Source organism: Belonocnema kinseyi, chromosome 10, assembly GCF_010883055.1.
Source record: "Belonocnema kinseyi isolate 2016_QV_RU_SX_M_011 chromosome 10, B_treatae_v1, whole genome shotgun sequence".
Classification (NCBI taxonomy): domain Eukaryota; kingdom Metazoa; phylum Arthropoda; class Insecta; order Hymenoptera; family Cynipidae; genus Belonocnema; species Belonocnema kinseyi.
The window spans coordinates 76,242,997-76,252,249 of record NC_046666.1 but is presented as its reverse complement, the minus strand read 5'-3'; the positions used below and the strand labels follow the sequence as shown (position 1 = coordinate 76,252,249).

Here is a 9,253-nt window from a genome sequence, read left to right as displayed (position 1 = left end):
TAGCGAACATGCTAACGGACGTCCCCACACACTTTTTTTGTGTTTTTTTTATCAAAAAATTTTTGATATTGCTAACAACGTGCGTGTATATTTCGAGGTTATGTGTGGTACAATTGATGCGAGCGTTACTTCCAAATTACACAATATTTTTGTCCGAAAACTTTGGACTTACAAATAAACATAGTAACTAACCTCCCGTAATTAACCTTGTTTGCAGGCAATCAAAAAAGTTTATTTCATAAATAATTTCCAGATTATCGGAAAGGCAGAGATGAAAAACGACGTAACCTCAAAATAATGCATATGCATAAAATTCTTATTCAGCACAATAATTTTTTTTGTTATTATCCCTCAAAAAAGAGCCCGGGGACGTCCGTTATGATATTTTATAGCATCTCCGATTTCAGTTTTTAAAAATTTTCATTTTTGTGGAGAAAGCCGGGGAAACTGTAAGTACTACATGCCCTTAATCGGTATTCACACTTAGCAAAAAATTCAAAATTTAATCAAATAGTAGAAAAATCTTGGGACCTAAGTCAAATTTATAGAATGATTCAAGTAAAAACTTATTAGAATAAATTTTGATATAAAAACAAAATAATTTAATACATTGATGTGAAAAATGTATCCAGAAAACGCGATAAATGGGGCCTTATAGAAAGTTCGAATCAAATTCAAATAGTCGAATTTAATTCTACCTTAATGAATGGATATAAATACATTGAAAATGTATTTTGTTGTTCTTTTAAATGTTAAAAAAATATTAAAGTTACGTTCTTAGATTGTTACGCATACGGAGAGTCATATTTTCTTAATGAAAAAACTAATCTGCCAATTTAAAAAATTGTAAGTAAGTGGAAAAAATGGTGTCATTTATATTGAATTTATGGGATTTTTTTCGCTCTAATGAGGAAACTTCTGTAAATCACGCATAATTTTGTAGTACTTTTAAAACATAAATTCCAATCATGCCATCGGAAGAAATGCAATATTTTCGAATAATCATGAGAAGTGTAAATGATTTATAGCTTTAATTGCATGAGGTATATTTTTAACTTTCAACTTTTAAAACTTAAATTTCTATCATGTGATTATAAGGTATGCAATATTTCTTGGATATAATGAGAATTGTCAATAATTCGCAACTTTGTTGGCCTTTATGCGCTTTTAAAAAAGTGATAAGAGTTTATAATCACGATGCGAGCCTGTCTGCTGCCTTTCTTATTTCCAAGAACTACTTAACATACTTTTAAAACATCACTTCCAATTATGCCACCGCAAGTAATGCATTATTTTCTAAAATCGAGAAGTTGAAGTAATCAGCAACAATAAATCTATTCAGGCGTTAAGATAAAGCCTTGCCTGTTTGACACCTTGATGGAAAAACTACCCAAATGGTTTGTTAAACGTTAAGCTAAACGATTGATTGACTAATTACAATGAGTATTCCTCTAATGAGAATTGAATCGGTCTTTCATTGTGCAAGCATGTATAAGAAATTTCCAAGACACTTCTTTTGGGTAAAATTTTCATCTGACACGAAGATCCTGGTTGGCCACGTTCGATGACGCTTTCAAATTAGGTTCGTTAATTAGTTAAACCTATGTTAAAATTCCACCCCGGGACAAAATTAGTTGGAAATTGTTCGTACATGTCTGCACTAGTGAGGTACGATCAATTGACTATTTACAATTAAAGTTTAATTAAATTGAAAAAATCAAAGACTTATAGATGATTTAATTCTTTCAGAAAAATTTGAAAAGACTTAGATAATTCAGGTGTTTCGTGGCAATTAAGAACATTTTTCACAATTCAAAGAGTTTCGAAAAGTTCAAAATAATAATGGAATTTATAAAAATCAGAGAATGTACATAAGTTATTGGTATTCACAGAAAAAACGAAAGATAAAGTTTACGTCGATTCCAGGTGAAAGATTCACCGCAACAAAAATTAACCTTGTCGGATAAACTTTACATTAATCGAAGATAATTTCCGATCTTTAACCTTGCCAGGATAATCTTTTGTCTAATAATCGCTCCATTTTCATTAGAGCTGTAGCAAGAATCGCGACGCTGGCGTTCTCTACCGTCGTTTAACTTCATGAAGTTGGAGAGAAATGGGGATTCCCATCGGTCAGTTGTTTTTGCGCAACTTATTATAAATAAGTTCTGATTCGTCTACAATAGTGTAATTTGTTTCCGAGGAGATACTAAAGCAGTAAGAACAATTCTTTTTCTTTTTTCTGTTTCTTATTCTACATGTTTATCGAAATTTGCTCACTTTAGCGTGATCGAAATTATTCTCCTAACCTGGGTGAAACTTTCGCCGAAATATATTTAATTTTTAACTGTTGCAACTCTTAACTGCAACAAATTTTAACTTTGGTTTTCCCTGTGTTCTTTTAAATCTGCTAAGGATGCCATAGTAGACGACAGCTTTTATTCCATCGTAGGATAAAATTTTGCCAAATAGCATGTAAACTTTAACAGCGGGAAATTTGACATGCAACAAAATTTAACTTAAGTTTTTTCTGTGTTGATAAAATTTAAATATTTCAGAGATATAATACGCATATTTAAGAGAATTCAGAGATTACATATATCGTTTAAAAATTGGAAATAATTCATGGTGTATTGTAAAGATATCAAGAGAATTAAGAAAAAGTTTTAAATATTTAATATTTCCATTTAATATGCACGCGCGAGAGTGGGCGTCCCCTTGAAAAGGGCCTTTATGGCCGGATCCAGTTTAGGGGATTTTCGAGTTTTTATAACTGGAGGTTAATAATATTATTCTTGGGTTTAAGTGGGGTTTGATACTGGGACCTATACTAAATTAATTACGCGTATGTTTATATCCAGATAGTAGCCGGAAGTACTAATATTTTATGTTCGGAGAAATAATATAACATGGATGTTCATGGCACTCGCCAAGTTTAAATGCGTTCTTCTCGAAAAACCTTTTTTTCGAAGTTCCAATTTCAAAAATGCCCCAATAATTTGTTTTTTTATTTATAACGTTCATTTTTGGCCTAAAATGTCTGAAATTTATCCGGCTATATGCAACTATATATAACGCAATAACATATATGCTAAACCATAGGCAAAATATTTTAAAGAAAATAAATTTAATGATAAATTATATGTAAATTATTAATAATAAATATTTAAAAATGGCGTTACCAAAAGGTAACACCATAACATGAAAAGAGTCATAAGGGCCCTTTTTATGCGAAAGTCCACATATTTATTCTAATGATTTCAAAAGAATTGTAAAACATTAAAAGAATTCACTACTCTCATGAGAATTCAGAAATTCTAATTCGTTTGAATTCTACACTGAAAAATGGATTACTGGTACAAAGTGAATTTTATTTGGCTGAAGTAGGTGAAAGTCCTGTTTATTTTCAAAGAAACATTTATTTGAGGCAAATAAATACGACCTGTTGGTGGAAGCGAAATATTTCTTTGAATCAAGGAAATATTAATTAAAGACGAAAAAGATATATTTTACAAGCAAATATTTTATAGGCTCAAAAAACTATTTCCCCACATCAAATTTTTGAATATTTGAAGCACACAAACATATCTCTGATTCAAAATAATATTTCTTTAGCCTAGACCATGCGTGAGTGCAATAAAGTAGTTAGTACTTCAATTGTAGTACATATTTTCCTAAATAAGCAATTGGATTCTTTTAACCTAAATTATAATTACATACATATTTAATTTAAGCAAATCACATAATTTAAAATTGTGATGAACCTGAAACAGAAAAATTCGCTGAAAAATCCAACCCCCGCAGGAATTGAACCTGGGACTATCGAGTGTAAAGTGCACAGCGTTAACCACGACGCTAACGTAACAAGGAAATTTTAAGGCGAAAAACCGTATTTAAACCTCACCATAAATGCCAAAGAAATATTTTTTCAAATCAAAAACATGGATATTTAATTTAACAATATATTCTTTAATCTAAAGAAGTATTCAATTGAAACAAATGACGCTAAATTGTTAAGTTTATGACTTAACAAAATGATTACTTCGTTGGAATAACTGTTTATTTGTTATGAATAATTGAATTCTAGTAATTAAACAAAATATTTTCTTCCACCGAAAAAGTAAGAATTTACGTAAACACAATACCTTGTTCATCTAAATAAATGCTCCTTTTCTGTAAATGCATGAACCCTTTATGACAAAAACATATATACTGTTATTTAATTAATATTATTTTGAATTTAATTATTATTTCTTTGATTTAAATAAACCTAAATTCCTAACTCAAGTATGGAAAAATGATTGATTTAAATGTGTCCCGAATCAGTTCAAAGGATCGAACTCTTTGAATAAAATATATATTTCTTTGAACGACTAATCACATTTCAACGAATCTTGACTTTTGAATTAAGGAAATCATTTTCTTGAATGTAAGAAATATGTATTTCAATCAAGAAAAGATAGCCGAAGAATTAATTTTTTAGATCAACAAAAGATATATGCCTGATCTAAATAAAAATTACTTCTGTTAACGAATATTTTCTTGATGCTAAGAAACAGGATTCAAGTAAATAAATTTACTTGGTGCTAAGATTTCCTAAAATTGATATCTCTTCGCGCAGTTACCGTGTGAATTTGCACCAATGACATTCACAACCTCGTTTAAATTTGAAATTACATGGCCTCAGATTATTTGCGCACACACTCTCGGCAATGACACACGAACTGTCATCCTTTTCAGGTGTGCATCTGACAGGTTATTCTTTAATTGTTAATTAAGTGCTGTGACACCCTGTATTGTATTCCCATTCCTGTTGTTACTGGTAAAGTTTCAAACTATACACTTGGAGTCGAGATCACTTAATATTAATTAATTTTCTCATGAAGGGTTTGTCAATTTTCGAACCGATTATAATTTTATTTGCTGCTTGTGTCATAGTCTAAAATTAGTTGATTCATAACAGGGTTTTTTCTATCCTAGTATAATTGCAGAAATTCCTTAAGATTGATTTGCTCGTCTAGTTTGATCAATTCATCACTACTACTTACAAGTCTGGAAGTTCCTGTTGAGGGGTCGCTGTTGATTTACTTTTAACCTACTTCGTCATGTCAATTCATCTTTGATATCCGCTTTCCTGACTATTTAATTCTATCTGAGCAGTCATCGGCTTCAGGGGTCAAAATGAGTTTGGTAGGATGTTTCTGCTTGGCTGGATTCTAACTCTCGTACCTTGCTTTTTCTTCACTTTTATATTGTTCAAATGCTTATTATGGGCTGAGTAATTCTTTATTTAGATGTGTTTGTTTCTTTTTAGTTGGCGCATCCTGCTTTTGCTTCCCGATTCTTATAGCAGTTCTTAGTTAAATTCTCTCCTATTCACTTGACGCACCTTGGGGGATGGTTACAGTAGGTAGTACCGTATCCAAATTTCTGGCACCTGTGGCACTGGGCCACGTCAGTAGAATTCCTTTACTTTCCGTACGTAATTTTACGTTGAGAATATATTTAATTTGAATGTCATTCCGGTTTTAGTTCTAGGGCGAGGGTGATTAAAAAGTATGATTGTTCCTGGCGAAATGCATAGTTCTTCTTCTTTTCAATGTAGCTGGTAACCAGGACCACATGCTGTATTCGTGCATTTTTACTGCAGGCAGTTCGCTCTTGCTGTCTCAAACTTAAGGTCAAGCTTATGAAAAATATTAGACCTAGAAATGGTATTTGATAACAAGAATTATTGAAAATTCCATGCTTCAAAGGAATATTATGCAATGTTGCTGTTCATACTATTAGAAATTAATAACTCATACATTAACTTGAAACTAAAAATACACTAATGTTATAACATCCTCTCTCAGAAGCAAAAAAGTACCATTAATGGTTGTATACCAAATGTTGTATAATAATATGGTTGTAAATAACTTAGTAGATTCAAGAAGTGTGGGATTGAATAAAAAGTATGACGATATATATTTACTATAGTGATGAACGGAAGATCGCAATGAACAGATCACAATTTTCGATTTTTTCAATTTTTTAGATATATTGGGTCTTTACATCTCCGAACAATTTGACCAAATACTCACTCTGCGTTTCAAAAAAACAATACTAGGTTGTACAGCAAACGGGATACGACATCGCTTATCAATGAGCATGAAGATTGCCTCGTGGGTGTAGCGAGCGTGGCAAATTATGCGAGTTGGTAATAGACGCATCCCGCTCAGTGCACACGATGCTTTCCCTAATCAACGCAGGTCGCCCGGAACGAGCCTCTATGCTCGCTCAGAAGAATCCAAGCTGCGATGCGCAGTTGCAGGGAGAAGGGGCACATTGAGGATGCGCATGGAATAACTAAGTTCTCTAGAAGACTAATAAGTGACAGGTTACTTTGCTGTGAATTCAACAATCAAGAAAACGCCAGCTTAGGTTCTTCTGAACTAGCGCGTAACTTGGAAGTTCCGGCGCGGTTATTAGGGAAAATACTTTTAAAAATCTTCAGAAATACGTACAAACTATAGGACTATACCGGCTCTTTTATTTCCCCAGAGGTGAAAATCTTATATTAATCTTATATTTTTATGTCTTGATAAAAATGCTCTATCAAAGCCGACCATGCGTTGTTTGTTACCAGCGAGACGAACACGGCTGTGAGGTTCAATTTTTTAATGAAATAGAGAAATTTTGGGTAATTTTGATTTGAAGTTTTAGAATTAATGATAAATTTGGTAAAAAATACTAGTATTTTTTATGTCGAAAATGGGTATTAGGGGATATTTTGGCATGAAAACCCGGAGCAAATTGCTTTGTAACAAAATTGATTATATTTTTTACTGCGTATGCTTATATAGTGTCAAGCTAGCTCCCACTAGCTCCTTCTAATTCACACGTCCATGGAACCTGCGTTCTGCAGCTGACTTCACACTGGCTCTAATCCGTCCCCTGTATATTGCAGTGGATCTAACGCTGAAGTCAGTTATTATAGAATCGTCCCAGTGATGAAGAATTAATAGGTTTAATGTAAGTATTAATATTTCCCATATTATTTCAACTAGCGCTATCTCACATGCAATGGAAACTTTATGCGTGTGAATATAGCTGAATATATGCTAATTAAATTATTATTTGTCTGATCCTCAAATAATTATTTATACCTACAAAGAAAATCCATGAAAATCACTTAATTTTCGCGCTTTCACAGTGGTGTTCCTCCTTAAATAGCAATAATTAAATGAGTAATTAATTCTATCTACAGTATAAATATCTATTCTTAATAATTTACTATAATTGACTTCAAACGTTTAGAAAAAACCGTATATATAATACCATGTAATTGTTCACATGATACTCGAGTAAATACCCTTAACTTTTCAGGAGAAAAATGTTTGGAAAACTATGAATATATTTTTTAAAAAGACACTAAATAATGAGATATTAATATCAACATATTATTGTTAAATAGTGCGAAATACTGCGGTTCTAGAAGAAAAGATTAAGGCACGTACTCTGGTGCGAATTCCTAACCAAGTTAAACAAATAATGCAAAATTCATTACTCGTGGAAATATTAGCGAACGGAGGACTGAATCTCAGAGCAGAGAACAAAAATCGAGAATCGAAGACTTAGCCAATTACTGGGCAACCTAATGAATATCAGCAACACAACAGAAACTTAATAACTTAATAACCAAAAACAAATCCAGAACCAAAACCAGAACTAGAGCCTGAAATAGAAGCAGAACTATTATTAATGCAATCATTGTGACAGGTTTGTATATTGAAACTATGGTTATTAATTAAAAATAATAGAATAGATTTGGCGATGGTTACCAGTGAAATTTACACAAGAAAATGTATAGCTAAGTCGACGACATTTATTCTAGATCTAACTGTATAACAAAGATGTTATACAGTTACATTGAGAATGCTGAAACTCTGAATTTCACTCTGAATTTCACTCTGAATTATTTAATTGGAGAAAAGCACTTTATTTAAAATGATAATCCTTCCTGTTTTCAAAATTGTTCACTTGCTTGGAAATTATTAAATATTTTTTTAAATCTTATAGATGGTTCTACATTTGTTACAGTTGTCTTAAATATGGAGGACAAGGCTGCTTCTAGGAAGATAAGAGTTCCCATAGTGCATAAAATAATACACATTATGTAGCATTACATAATGATTACATGGAAGTTCAATAATTGTTTTATATGAAGTAAAAAGTGAGAGGATACTATAAACAAATGCTACAAGTGAAAATTTATAAGCATAATTTTCATAATTTATGGTGAGGCATGGAATATATAAATGTGTATGTAAATTAGAGTATGCAATAAATATTTTTGGTGTAAAATAAAAATATCGAGGTGTCCTAACGATAGGATGTCAACGCACGCGACACGACTTGACGGTATTTAACCAAAAATCAAAACAATAAGAAGCTAACCGAGAAATTAGCGCATGAAGGTGCCACTTCTCGCGTATGGGTTAGAAGCGAGAAGTGACACCTTTATTCTTTGCTCGACCGAGATAGAACTTTCATGATTTGATGGAGCGAGCGAGCATCTTTTAGTTTTGGCCAACTTCTAGCTTCATCTTGCTCAGTTCCGCGAGCTAAAACTTTCTAGCGCTAACTTCTCGGTTAGCTTTTTATTGTTTATATTTTTAGTTAAGTATCATCTAGTTGATCGCGTCCAGATATGCATATAGATATGCGTCGTAAATTTACTATATATTTGTAGTATTTTTACTAATAAGAAAATAAAAGTTTATTGTGATTGTGCAAAAGGTCAATGGAACGATAATCGCATTCATTCATTTAAAATAAGCTGTTGTTTTTCCTTCTGGTAAAAAATGTCGTTTTTACAAATTTTGAGCACATGATAAAGCCACTAACGCGTCTTTAAGTTGCGGATAGGTTTCTGTACCAAAGGTTTCTGATGAATATAGTTACAATAAATAATTAGCCGTCGCAGAAAATTTTTTGGGAAAGGTCCCGAAGAAATCACCCCTAAACAGAGGCGTATCAACCGTGCCAAAAGCTTAGTGGCACTCTGGAGAGGTATCTCAATAGGGGACTCTGAAATACCGGGCGCCCTCTCAGATTATGCAGCCTTACCCTTGCATGCGGGGCTCTACGTGGTAGGTTGAACCCTTTTCCCTAGCTGCTTATTCAACCAATAATGAAGACACCAAACATAGTTGTAGCAAGTGCTGTTTAAAGCAATTGGATGCGCAAGGTTCCCGAAAATGGATCGGAT

At 32.5% G+C, this 9,253-nt stretch overlaps 1 long non-coding RNA gene across 2 annotated transcripts; it reads left to right on the top strand.

Moving 5' to 3' along the window:
* Positions 1-1,498: 1,498 nt before the first annotated feature.
* On the top strand, positions 1,499-8,319 carry LOC117182107. Of its 2 annotated transcripts, none has more exons than XR_004468270.1 (4): positions 1,499-1,582; positions 6,846-7,014; positions 7,457-7,761; positions 8,083-8,319. It is a non-coding gene; the product is annotated as an uncharacterized LOC117182107 (long non-coding RNA). The 2 variants fall into 2 exon arrangements; XR_004468269.1 differs by having other exon boundaries at positions 8,062-8,319.
* Positions 8,320-9,253: the final 934 nt, after the last annotated feature.